The following is a 13,884-nucleotide window of genomic DNA, read 5'->3' on the forward strand; positions in this document are numbered from 1 at the left end:
GTACGCTGAACACATCTTATTAAGACATGCTGCTTTACCCGCTATTGTTAGTACTCCAGGGCAAAGAGAAGTTAAATAAAATATATTGTCTTTAACCTGTTTCCTTTAAAACACCGCTCTTGTGTTCCTTGCCACAGGCAGTATGCTTTGCAATAGAAGTGTGCTACAGAGCGAAATAGACGTTACTGAGGTAGTTACAAACACCAGACGTGGAAATTTGAATGACTTCCATGCCTGGTAATATGTTACGAAATTAAACACTTGCGGGCAAAACACTCAATTTAATAGATGACAGTAATTAAAGTACTCACCTCGTCTGCTAGGTCCACGTTTCCGAACTAAAATAAGACAATTCCGCCTCGCATTGATGTACATCAACTTAAATAAGCTCGGCTCACCTAAAGCTATATGTCAGAATAAAACCACAGTGAGTGAGGTTAGCTTCTGTATTCTCGAAGTGAAACTTGTTGGATGTTTATTGGCTTAAAATATACAGAGTTAGCAATTTCAATGAGAGATATATTTTGATGCCATATGTACCAGGTTTAGCAAGGCTCCACTTTCAAATGCGCAATCTAAGGGAGCGCAATGTAAGTTTTGAAGCGGACAAATAGCAAATTATCAATCACTTTCTCGAATTAAAGCAGTCGAAAGGAAGCGATATAATAGCATTCAAAGGCTACGTCTGTTCTGCAATTGGCGTTTAGAAACATGAATTTAGTCATGAATCTCGCTCCCACGAACAGGTTTATTCTACGGTGCGGAGCTGTGACGGGTGTTAATTTGTAATTCCTGGCCACCATCAAAAATGGACACTGTCTTCAATTTGTTGCTGTGGTTCTGAAGAAAATGCTTTCAGTTGGCAGGGATTCCGCATAGTTTTCTTGCACAGAATTAATGGTGAATATAAATATTTTAAGCATAGTGTGCTGCTGCGCAGCAACCATGTTAATATTCGCGTCGAAGTGGAATAGGAGGGTCACTCGTCGGTCAGGTGTGTTTCGGGACAGATATGGCGGAAAAATTGATTCACACAAATTTTGCACTTTTATTTTGCGTGGAGTGCTCAGCAGCAGCACCGACAAATCAATTGCGTGCGTTTTCACTTGTCTGTACTGGTGTGGAAAGAAGTGGGCACCATAAAGATTGATGATGACGTTTGTAGGATGCCATCCACTAAGACTTGAAATTCATAACGACTTCTGCGCAAGGCATTAGGCGCCTAAATACACCAAGATAGCAGATTGCGTGGAGTGATCTCCATTAATAAATATTCAAATGAAGCATAGCAAAAGTTATTAGGGTGCAGAGGCTGCTAGATACACCATAGGCAGTTTGCCACATTTGACGGCTTGTCGCGACTGATTCCTGTTGTGCACGATGGTACGACAATCGAAAGCAGCCGCGGCGCCGCATCTTCATCCAATACAGTCCTTACACAGCTAGGCCACACGAGCTTAGAATTAGTGTGCCGTTATTCTACGGCCTGACAGGTTTGAAAATATTGGCTGGTCTCTAGTTGGCAACTACCTTTTAGTAAATGTGTTAGCTGCGGGATGCCCAACATTTGCATAAACAATTTTCTACTGTAGTATGCAGAGAAAACATCTGGGTTCTCAGGCCAGACACCTAAAATGGAGCCACACACTTTAGTGAGAAACGAAAGGATAATATATCAAATTGAATCTGAACCCATCTTAAACTTTCAGTCATGAATCAAAGTAAATTCTCGTGAGCACCGTGAATTGTCAATAAAAATATCCAATCTGAGGTATTGAAAACGTATGCTGAGTCTTTTTCATTGCGCAGTGCAGCCGTTCGAAATGCCGATAAACTGTGATCAATAATAAAAGAAAACAACGATCATATCAATTCACATATGTAAGCCCGTGGTTCTAGATTATTTACACTAGATTTAACACATCCATGTTGCTTCTCGAGATGAAGAAAATTTCGATTCAATAGTACTTGATCCCGAAGAAGCCTTTGATGTTTTCCTAGGAGACGAAGTATTACCCCCTTTCTTGGTACGTTCAGGCGGCCGATTTAAAATTACTCAGTTTTAAACCAAGGCTTTCTAGCACGTTTCTCAACAACTTACCGTGTTCGTGCATAATATTCATTGCGTTTGCTTCTATATGTGGATGCGTTAACACAGTAAAAACCGCTGTAGGTATCATAACGCTGCGGAGAATGAAAAAACTCGTGAGTCTGGACGTCACGCTTCCACTATGTTACTAGAAATACAAACCCTATTCAGCTGTTTTATTGTAAATGGAAACTTTTTATCAGACTTCTAAATCTATCCTAATCTGTACTATTAACACAGTATTGCTTAGTTTAACAATTGATGCTTTCTATTCCGGAGCTTAAAGTTGAGGCTCGAACAATTGAACTATACCATCTTTATGGCTGACCGCTTTCTTATTAAATTTACCTACACACAATATCACTGCCATAAAAAAAACGGTAGTGATGCTCCTGTGATATAACAGTGAATAATATGAATGGGGCCTCATTGATCCAATGTATGAGCACAGTCCAGACCGTACATAATCAAATTCAGATATTCATTTGCTCTTCAATGCCTATTTCTGGTATCTACTTAAAGTTACATTTGTTTTCTACCATTTTACTAAGCTATCAGTTTGTTTAGTGTTGGAGTTTCTACTATACACCTGCGCCTTAATAGCTACATTTCGTTTGGGTTCGAAAGTGATTTTCACGTACTTACTATTCACTCCAAGGCTGTTGGGGCGGCATGTATATAAAGTACTGAAAAGAACCTGGTCCTAGTTGCTGCTCTCGTTTCATGGCGTAGCAGACAGGAATTGAGTTTGAGGGAAAGTTGCGGCTTTTTGCGAAAAGAATATCGGTTATTGATGTCACCTGTTTAGAGAAATACATATCCATGAGCTTCATAACTTGCTATAAACTATAAGTGTTGTTTCTTGCTTGCTCGCCCTATCATGCATGCTTATTTTTATCTATGACCATATTTGGTGCATTGATCTGGTATAAATCTCCACAACGAAAAAGCACACTGTAAGGAAGATGGAAGTCTACTCATATGTTTTGTAGAACTATAGAGCTAGCGTTTCAACAAGATATAAAAAATAGCACTGCATACAACTTTCTTTTATTAAACACTCGATGCATCTTCTTGGATGTCTTTCTGGTGACCTAAACCCTTTGTGAGAATTCCACCTTTTCATATGACGCGCTTGGATACCAATTGCTAACTGTGCGTTGCTATTCATCTCCGCCAGTGATAGCACAAAATGAACCTTTTCTCTTGCTGAATAGTTCGTCAACGCAGACGAAGTGGCAATTTTGCAACGCAGCAGGTCTTAACTCGGCGCGAATTGCCTCTAATGGCAACTACACAAGAGGCATCATCATCAGTAGCCGAACTAAACCCACTGAAAGGTGAACGCCTCTTCATTTCCTGCTAATCAACCCCATCCTGCGCTTGGTACATCCACTTGACGACTGCGAATTTCTTAATCTCATCTACTAACCTAATTTCTGCCGCCCCTGCTACGCTTACCTTCACTTGGAATCCAATTGGTTACTCTTACAGACTATCGGTTGTTCTCTCTTCGCACTAAATATTTCCTTCTCCGAAAAACAGCGCGAACAAACGGGGACGAAAGGAAGAAACCACAGGAACAGGCTCTGACTCTAAACTAAAGTTCAATCACAGGAAACATGCTTATATAAATCAACAGAAACAATAAACCACCAAAATCAGAACGCACGTGTTACTATGTGATATCCAGGTATGCAACCTCACAGCCACTCAGAAGCAGGGATGGTTTGCTGACACGCAATCTTTCTTTCTTAGCCATATTATACGCCTCGATGATTTCCCTGGTCAACTGGTCGGGGTGTTTGTACAAAATGTCAGTAAAATGCATGGACGGAAAACAGGATTGACACTCACGGCAATGATCAACTAGATTAGTGGAGTGATTAGATTCTAATGAGTTGTGTGGCTGTGAGGTTGAATATCTGGATATGACATAGTAACATGTGCGTTCTGGTTTTTGTGTTTTATTGTTTCTGTTTCCTTATATAAGCGTGTTTCTTGTGATTAAACTATAGTTGAGAGTCAGTGTTTGTTCCTGTGGTTTCTCAGTTTCGTCCCCATTTGTTCGCAAAGTTTTTTTGGATAATGTATCACCAACTCGCCCGCTTAACTATCCTGTCATATTTCCTTCCAATACCCATTTCTTAATTTTACTAGACCATCAGTAACTTAAGTTATTTCTCTGAACCACTTTGCACGCCTCCTATCTCTTAACCTTACACCTATCATTTTCTTTTACATGGCCTTCTGTGTTGTACTCAACTTAAGTATAACTCTTTTCGGTAACCTACATGTTTCAGCCCCGTAGGTCAGTGCCAGAAGGAGGCAACTGCTATACGCTTTCCTCTTGCGTGGTACCGGTAATTACTGCAGTAAGGTAGAAAGCTGGACGAGTTGGTATAAAGACATGATTGACTGCGTTTGTGCTGTTATTTAAGTGTTTAGTCGTCGTATTTTTTAGTGCAGTGCATTTATTCAACCATGTCTTGATACCGGTAAGCTGCTAGTCATAATGTTTTAGTACCTTCCAAATACGCGCCATTCTAATCTTATTTTCATAGTTATTTCCTTTTTGGAATCTGGATCGGCGGAAACTACTTGTCCTAAGCAGGCATATTCGCCTACCACTTCCATCGCTTCCTTACCTATTTTAAACGGCTGTTCCTTTCGCAGGTTGTTTTGCATTACCATAGTGTTTTGAATATTATTCTTTCGGCCTACATTTCCGCTTCTCCTGTCTAAATCCTTTATCATTAGTTCCAGTTAGTCCTATGAGTTGCTTCACAAGGCAATGTCATCTTCTAATCGCAGATTACTGAGATATTCTCCATCGACCCGGATGCTGAACTGCTTCCATTCTATGCCCGGGAATACACTCTTTAAGCAAGCTGCCTACAAGAGGCAACCGGTGGCAAATTCTTATAGTGGGAGTGATGATCTTTCGGTTATTCTACACCTCGCCCCTGGAGGTGCTCATCGATTTATCTTTCGACTTGTATTTTATAGAGCAAGACATCAGAAGACAATAACACACGAATAAATAGAGATAATTAAGTTCAATGAGTTCCTAAAACAGAAATAAAACAGAACATAAGCAGAGACAAACCGAAAGATTAGAAGAGCGCATTGAGCTAGTAAACCGTATACAAAATTAGCAGTCGAGCTCAACCCTGGCTCCCTACGGGTTTCAAAAAGCCAGCGTCTTGCTACCTCTTCCAAAGAAGCTTGACTACGAACCGAAAATCAACATTCAACTTGCTCTTAAAACAAACTAGGAGGCTTGTAGAAGCAAGCGGTGGCGCTGATGGATTGAGGTGCCATGCCGCACGCGTTAAGATGATTCTCAGTACCCTTGCTTTCTACACAGTGCTCGAACCATTTTGAACGTCTGTTGAACATACCGATTCTAAGCTGCGTACAGAAATGGGCCGCCCAGACTTCGGATGGGCCCTGTCGTTCGCGTTTATGACCATGGTCCACCAAGTAGGGTTGTTATATTTTCATACACCGATCTTAGCCTCCCCGTAAGGCTTGATGAATGATTTCGTTGGTGTGAACATCGGCTTTGAACGCGGCAGGAACTGGACGGCCCAGCTTCACTACGTAGCCGATGACCAGAATCATGGCCGAAAATGCCCAGTGGATAAAGCGCATTTGGCTGTTTCTTGCGGAATATGGATATCAGCCTACCCGTATTACCTGAGAGAAAAGTATAATAATTTTCAGCTTACCGGTGCATACCTATGGGAATGAAATCTAGAGGCTAATAAAAAGGATTGTACTTAATGTAACGACGATGAAGAGAGCTACGAAACAGAAGAAGGTAGGTGCAACATTAAATAGGAGATGTGCACAGTGAGTCAGAGAAATAACTCGATTTAACGGCATTCTAATTGAAATGGAGAAGGAGAAATCGGCATTCACGTAGTGCGAAAAGCGGATAACGGGTTGTGGCTGAAAGCAACAAATTAGATTCCCTGGGAAGAAATCGTAGCAGGAACCGGGATAAAGGTACGTGGACGGAGGAGATTAAGGATTCTGTAGTGTCAAATAGATGACTAGCAGAGGACAAGCATAATTAGAGCAGTATGGGAGAGCGACGCAGTTAGCATAGTTTGGCCGATGATGATGATAGCCCTTGATTGCTGGTTGTCAATCTATACCTTCCACGGCGCTTTTTGGTCTCAGAAATTCCGTCATATCGGGCCCAGAAAATCTCAAGAATTGGTCTCGTCGCCGGAGGACAAGAGGGCGTTTCAACACCCGGTATCCGTCGAGTTAGGAGTAAAAAAAGATGATATGTTTTTACCAGTGTATAATTCTGCACTAAAGCGCAGTCTTGACTGAACGGTGACTTTCTTGATTATGGTGGCTGTACATGTCGGTATAGCCATGCCGCTCTTCCACAGACTAAGCAGTCCGGAAAGGGTGCCTAGGCCACCCAGGCACACACGGGCGGCAGGGCTTAATTATTGGTTGCTGCAGGAATGTCGTGCTGCCTTGGACATATCAATGTAGATTAGGACAGTACTATCGTGCGAAAAAGTGGAGAGACAACGGCTTCGGCGGCAGAGGCGGCCGCGGCGACGCATTGCGGCGCTGCTATATCCCGCTGCTTGATCGCTGCGAGAGGGCCCGTACTGACGCGACTCTTTTCTCTCGCTCTTGGGCTGACGCGTATCGTGACTGCTGACAAACTTCTAGCGCGTCGTTAAGCTTCTCTGCTGCGTACGGTCGCGTCGAAGAGAACAGCGCATAGCAAAGAGTTCAGGAAGAGTACTGTGCCGCATTAGTAAAGGAAGCGATAGTAGCGCTACGTCCACTGACTTTACTCCGCAGCGGCAAAATGCACTTCAGTTTTAGTTGCAACAACACTTCGTATTTTTCTTGCCGCAGAGAGAATGGTGGCTTATTTTAAAACGATAGCGTTTTTAGCAGCAGCAGGTCGAAAAAAAAATGTCTGTGAGCGTCGAAGGCGTCGCCGTTTGAATACCCTCCCCCCCTCCCTCACACACATCCTTCAAAGCATGGCAGTCTCGTAAAATCACGAGCATGCATCTGAGAGAAGGCATGAAAATATCCACTTTAACCATAAGGCTATCACGATACCACTGAGATGGAAACCTTCACTTAAAACGCCTACGGTGACAGGATATGTCTTGTGGTCTCCGTCACATTAAAATAAATTTCCGCAATACAGTGAACGACTCAGAAGCAAGCATTGTACTCGCTCTTATTTCATTACATAGATGATAAAATGATCATGTAGCATGCGGTAGAAAAGTAACACTAGACAGTATATGAGGCGTGCATGTAACTGATAAACTGACAATTTTCCTTTAAGTTGAGCAGTCATTTGCGCGGAATTTTCTCATTTAAAGGAGCTAATATCTGATTCCAAAATAAGAACCGGAGCAGGCTTACTTGCGCCACATAACGGAGAGAACACGTTTTGAGGAGGATTTTTGATTGGCTGCAGTAACGCCATGATGCATTCTGCGCTATATCGTTCGGGCATTGAGCTCGAGGAAACGTAGAATGACGACACCAAGTGTGATTGACTGTTCCAGTGCGATATGACGACGCATGCATGGATGCGCAGTGTGCCCTTCTTAGTGACTAACTTGTTCACCTACGCGTTCATATAAATCACGGAATTCTGTATACAGATTCGGGAAGGGCGACTCTTCGCTATAGCTATGCTTTAATTTCCGATAGTGTGATCAGCTTGGCTGAAAAGACGGCACTCACTACACATCGATTAATAAACAATTCGCACGCAATAACTCGCTCGGCCTACCAGCATCATCACCATCATCATCAGCCTGACTATACCTACTGCACGGCGAAGGCCTCTCCCATATTTCCCCAATTAACCGGGTTCTGTGCTAACTGCAAACACTTGACCCCTGCGAACTTCTTAACCTCATCCGCCCCCTAAATTTCTGCCGCCCCCTGCTACGCTTTCCTTCCCTTGGAATCCAGTTTGTTACCCTCAGGGACCATCGCTTATCCTCTCTTCGCACTACATGTGCTGCCCATGTCCATTTCTTCTTCTTAATTTCTACTAGTATGTCGGTAACTTGAGTCATTTCTCTGACCTACTCTGCACGCTTTCTATCTCTTAATGTTACCCCTACCACTTTTCGTTCCATAGCCCTCTGGGTTGTCCTGAACGTAAGTAGAACTCTCTTGGTTAGCCTCCACGTTTCAGCCCCATAGGTCAGTACAGGCAAGATGCAACTGTTGTATACTTTCCTCTTGAGCGATACCGGTAAGCTGCTAGTCATAATCTGCGAGTGCTTGCCAAAAGCGCTCCATCCCAATCTTATTCTTCTTGTTATTTCCTTTTCATGGTCCGGATCTGCGGATACTACCTGTCCTAAGTAGACATATTCGCCTACTACTTCCAGTATTTCGCTACCTAATGTAAACTGCTGTTCCTTCCCGAGGGTCCCCATCACAACAGCGTTATTCTCAACCGATGCGTCGTAGCATTGCTGACGTTAGCGGACAGCGGTCCCCGAGCCCTGCCCGGGGAAACTAACTGCCGCAACCTCACGAAGGGAGGTTGCAACCAGTCGAAAAGTGTCCAAACCCTCACCACTGTCGCAATTGCCGACAACCCGTGCTTCTGACGTCACTGTTAACATTGACATTGCCGCACTACCACTAAAAATGCCGCCAACATTACCGCCAAAAATGCCGCACCAGATGAGCAGCCTCGACGACGAAGCTGACAGCGCCGACCTTGCCGCACTTTCTCCGCAGATGACGAAAGAGACGAGCAACCCAGATAAAGTTGTTAGTGCTGACCTCGTCGTTTCTATTGACGAGCTGGAGGCACATACCCTGGTGGATACCGGGGCAGATTTTTCAATTATTAGCCAGAAACTGGCTGATACACTGCGGAAAATAAAAACCGAATGGACTGAACTAGTATTTAGAAATGCTGGAGGTCAGCTACTGACACTGACAGAGAAGTGCGCTGCCCGGATAGAATTATGAAACACGGTGTTTGTTAGAGGCTTCGTTAGTCTCCCTGACTGTTGCAAAGACCTCATCTAGGGCATGGACTTTCTGCGTCTTCATTGGGCTGTAATTAGCATTCTCGACAGGGTCGCTGCCTTCACAAAGAATCATGGAGACCTTGGTTATGCGGAAGTAGCACTGATGCTCTTACGCATCGCCCATGAGACGGTGACATTACCTCCGCGATCATGCTCTCTTGTTCAAGTTAAGTGTGACGTGGCACATACCGGCGATAGTATCGCCGAAAGGGCAGGCACCCTGGTACTAAGCTGAGGTGTTGCAGTAGCTCGAGGGCTGGTCAACTTGACTAATGGGCAGACCGAAGTGCTGCTAACAAACTTCAGCGACGAGTGTCAGCAAATTCCGAAAGGCATAGCTGTGGCCTTTTTCGACAGCCTCCCAAATGCGCAGCACTGCTTCTCAATGCAACAGGAAGGATCAATGTGCAAGACTCCCGTAACCATCGTTGATGTGAGTCCAAATTTGTCTTTGGGATCTCCTTTTGGATTTCATAGATCAGTTTCGAGACTGCTTTGATTCCGAATCGCGGATCTGCCAAACGCCTTTGACAAAACATCGAATCATCATGGATGACGCGATTTACCCTATTCGACAAAATCCTTACCGTGTGGTTCTAGAAGATCGCTAAGCCATAGGCTGATGGACACTGTGTCTCAGGACTTAAGTGGCAAACATACCTGGTATATTTTGATAACGTGATTGTTTTTTTGGCCGCATTTGAGGAGCATCTACGCCGTTTGTAGCTATGTTTCAGGCCATACGGTCTACGGGCCTCACACTAAACCCCGAAAAGTGCCGCTTCAATTACGAGGAGCTGCAGTTCTTAGGTCACGTCGTTAGCCAAGGTGTCCGGCCTGATCCTGAAAAGCTCTCCGAAGTCGCCAAGTTCCCAACACCTACGGACTTGCGGCGCTTCCTGGTACATTGCGCCTATTGCCGCCGGTTTATTGCTGGCTTTTCACGAATTGCCTGGCTATTACCTTCACTGACACGTGACAACGCTGTCTTTCGCTGGGGTGACACAGCAACAAGCTTTTAATGAGCTGCGGAGGTGTCTACAGACGCCACCTGTCCTGGCGTACTTTGATGACGACGCCCCTCTGATTCATACGGATTCCACCAACGTCGGCTTAGGTGCTGTGCTGGTGCAGCGCCATGATGATGTAGAAAACGTGGTTGCTTACGCCAGCAGGACCCTATCTAAAGCAGAAGCGAACTCCTTGGCAACCAAAAAAGAATGCCTTGCAGTGGTATCTTTCAAGTCGTTAGCGACCATCACTCTCTCTGCTCCCTGACGAACCTAAAGTACCCTTCAGGGAGACTCGCGAATCGGGGCCTTCGAGTACAAGAATTCGACATGGCAGTTATTTACCAATCTGGAAAGAAGCACGCGGATACTGATTTTCTTTCGAGCGTGCCGGTCGAACCTTGCACTATAATCGATCACGACACTGCTTTTTCAGGTGTCATAGACGACGCAACGCTTTCCCAACAGCAGCGCGAAGACCAGGAATTGCTCCCTCTGATTGATTTCTTGGAAAAGCGAACTACTGTTGTGCCTACGATTTTCGCCCAAGTGCTCTCTTCATTCTTTATTCGCAATAACGTACTTTACAAGAAAAACTTCCGCCCTAGGGGAAACAGTCATTGACTCGTCGTCCCATCTACTCTCCGCAGTGAAGTTTTGCAAGCGTGTAACGACGAGCCAACCGCCAGTCACCTAGGCTACACCCGCACTTTGGCTAGAGTACAGCACGGATACTACTGCAAAAACTGCCGGCGACTGTGAAACACTACGTATGTGGTACGTGCATAGACAGCAGCGCCGTAAATCACCCCCTATAAAAGCGGCTGGCCTACTCCACCCTCTTCAAGTGCCAACGACACCTTTTAATCAAATCGGCATGGACATCCTGGGACCATTTCCGACGTCCACAGCCGGGAATAAATGGATAATTTTCGCCACCGATAAAATAACCGCTACGCGGAGACCAAGGCTCTGCCAAGGTGTACCGCCGCAGAAGCAGCTCGGTTCTTCGTTGATAACATCATTCTATGTTATGGCGCTCCAGCACTCATACCCGACCGAGAAACTGCATTTACGACCAAACTTTTGGTTACCGTTCTCCGCCTCAGTGGTACCGGTCATAACTACAGCCTGTCACCCCCAAACCAATTGGTTAACGGAACGCCTCAATAAGACCATCGCAGACACGCTTTGCATGTACGTCGACGTGAACCACAAGAATTGGGACGAAATGCTTCCCTATGTCACGTTCGCCTACAATACGGCATGCCAAGACACCACTCGTATTACACCATTCAACCTCCTTCACGGGCGACCATGTAACAACTATAGTGGATGCAATGTTGCTCCCGAATGCCGACACCGATGATCTCGATCAGGACGCCAAGGAATTCGCTCAGCGTGCAGAGAAAGCTCGACAACAAGCGCAACTGCGGATCAAAAATCAGCAAGAGCATGATGCATGATGCTACAATCACGGTCACCGACAAGTCATGTACAAACCTGGTGACCAAGTGTGCGTCTGAAAGCCTATTCGCTGCCATGGACTCCCCGAAAAACTATTGCGCCGATATTTTGGGCCCTATGTTGTTCAGCTACGTTTACTCAAAGTCACGTATGAGGTGGTGCCAGACGAGGTGTCGACATCAAAGCGACGCCAGCAACAAGCCGACGTCGTCCACATTGTGCGTATGAAGCCGTACAACTCAGATTGATCTTCACCTCCTACTTCCTTTTATACTCATCGGGACAATGTTTTCTGAGGAGGGGGACAAATGACGCATTGAAGACGACACCAATGATGATGTCTGGGACAAGCGCGAGCCTGGAAAAGAAAGAAGCTTGAACGCAAGACTCGTTCTGATCGACCATTCAAACCGTCTATCTTTAGGCCCTCCTTGGCGTTCTATCCAGACGTGACAATATTATGAGAGCAAAGATGATGCACTGTGTCCACCAGCAATGCTCAGGCGTTGCTGGTGTAGATACCATAGGACTCTCAGGCGTTATTTCCTATTTGTTCCTGGTTTTAACATCTTTTTCCTCAAAATTTATGCACCAAATAAACAATAAATATATCCTGAATAAATTTTATTTACCAAATTCATATTCATAAACAAACATTATTTATATAGAATATGAGAAATTAATAGCGAAATAAGCATTTAAAACACAACAAATATAATTGTAAAATATCCCAACAATTTCTATGTCTCACTGATCTAAGGGAGCCCTTTGGGACTGGCATTGCCATATAGAAAACTTTAATACTACATCAATGATGTAATTAAGCGAGAAAATTGTCCCTTATTACACTCGCGTTTCTTTTGTGACACTTCAGTGTACCAGAGAGATACTTAAACATTGTCCATGTGACATCTTTCAACTTTTTCGTTATGCTTAAGCTTTCCGACTTTCAAACGAGAAGCATGCGTGACTCACGATCCGAAATCAACATGAATATATTTGGTGCTCCAGAAAACGGCATGGAATAGCTAAAACATTTGAGCGTGTAGAAAGTTCTCAACTACTCGTTCAGGGCGCGCATTTTAATATTAGGATATTCTACGTTGGACGGAATCGTCTATGCTGTGTTTGGCCCGACATTATGGCTGGAGGTTGCAGCGGTTTTTGGAAGACCGCTGGTAGCCCATGACAATGGCGTGTATGTGTGAATATTCCGCATGAATTCTCTCGTATGTTACCTCGAAGATCTATTGCTGAGTTCAGTGCTATTGCGTGATTTAATCCGGATCTGAATACCTTACTAACCGATGCTGGTAGCTCTGAAAATTTCGAAGTAATTGAAGCAGCAGGATTTCCCTATTGCAAAAACCAGTGCCACTGGGTGCCAGCGCTGCAGCGCCATACCTCATTAGGGTCCCAGTATGACGCTGGAAACTGAGCGCACTGGGACGCGGCATACTGGGACGCTCCGCACTGGCGGCACTGTTCGCCAGAAGAAAAGAAGGCGTGGGATAAAAATTAAAAAGTAAAAATTAGCGAAACAAGTTAGGCACATAAAAAAACATCAAAAAAGTAAAAAAAAATTGTGCATCATGCGCGTCTCGAACTAAGTCCCCAGGCACATATCAATCTGTAGATCAGCAGGCTAACCACTGCACCATGCCGAGAATTTTTTTTCTTTATTGCATGGAAACACTTCCGTAAAAAGGAACAACTCCACTTAATTAAACATGTCCATGTCTAAAGTTACCGGGCTGCTTAATACGAGCCCGTCAAATCCTCAACCCGACAATGCACAATCATCAGAACATCAAAAGTCTGGGAGACATACACATGCGTCTAGATACGGCATCCAGCTTGGAGGTTCTTCACGTGCAGCTTATACACTTCTCACCAAAGCACACTGCTCCCGAAACACGGATTTCGACGATCTTGGTGGCTCTGCATGCCTGTCGATCATGCGGCTTTTCCAAAGGCTGAACAGTCCCATCAACACCAATAGATCGTAAGGCACGACAGAGTTTTTGTCAGGAGGCAAAAATCTAATTGTATAAGGCGTAATTTCAATGTCCTTTTTAAGAGTTCTTTGTAGTATGTCCCAAAAGAACATAGCTTCACGGCACAGAATAAAGCAATGATCAATTGTCTCAGGCACGTTACAGAGACGACAATTTACCGACCAGGGCACAAACATCTCCTTATTGTGAAGAAATGTCTTGACAGGCAACGTCGCTGTATGTAATTT

At 44.4% G+C, this 13,884-nt stretch overlaps 1 long non-coding RNA gene across 1 annotated transcript in view; it reads right to left on the minus strand.

Annotated features, from left to right (window-relative positions):
* Positions 1 to 13,884, minus strand: part of LOC146195024 (uncharacterized) — a 36,852-nt gene that overhangs the window by 11,450 nt on the left and 11,518 nt on the right. Inside the window, exons 2-4 of the long non-coding RNA XR_014705525.1 lie at positions 2,735 to 2,889; positions 2,102 to 2,184; positions 312 to 404 (exon numbers count right to left, since the gene is read on the minus strand). This is a non-coding gene — a long non-coding RNA (uncharacterized LOC146195024). The remainder of the gene's footprint in view (positions 1 to 311; positions 405 to 2,101; positions 2,185 to 2,734; positions 2,890 to 13,884) is intronic.

Source organism: Amblyomma maculatum, chromosome 3 (assembly GCF_055883805.1).
Source record: "Amblyomma maculatum isolate TAMU_Amacu chromosome 3, ASM5588380v1, whole genome shotgun sequence".
NCBI classification, from domain to species: Eukaryota; Metazoa; Arthropoda; class Arachnida; order Ixodida; family Ixodidae; genus Amblyomma; species Amblyomma maculatum.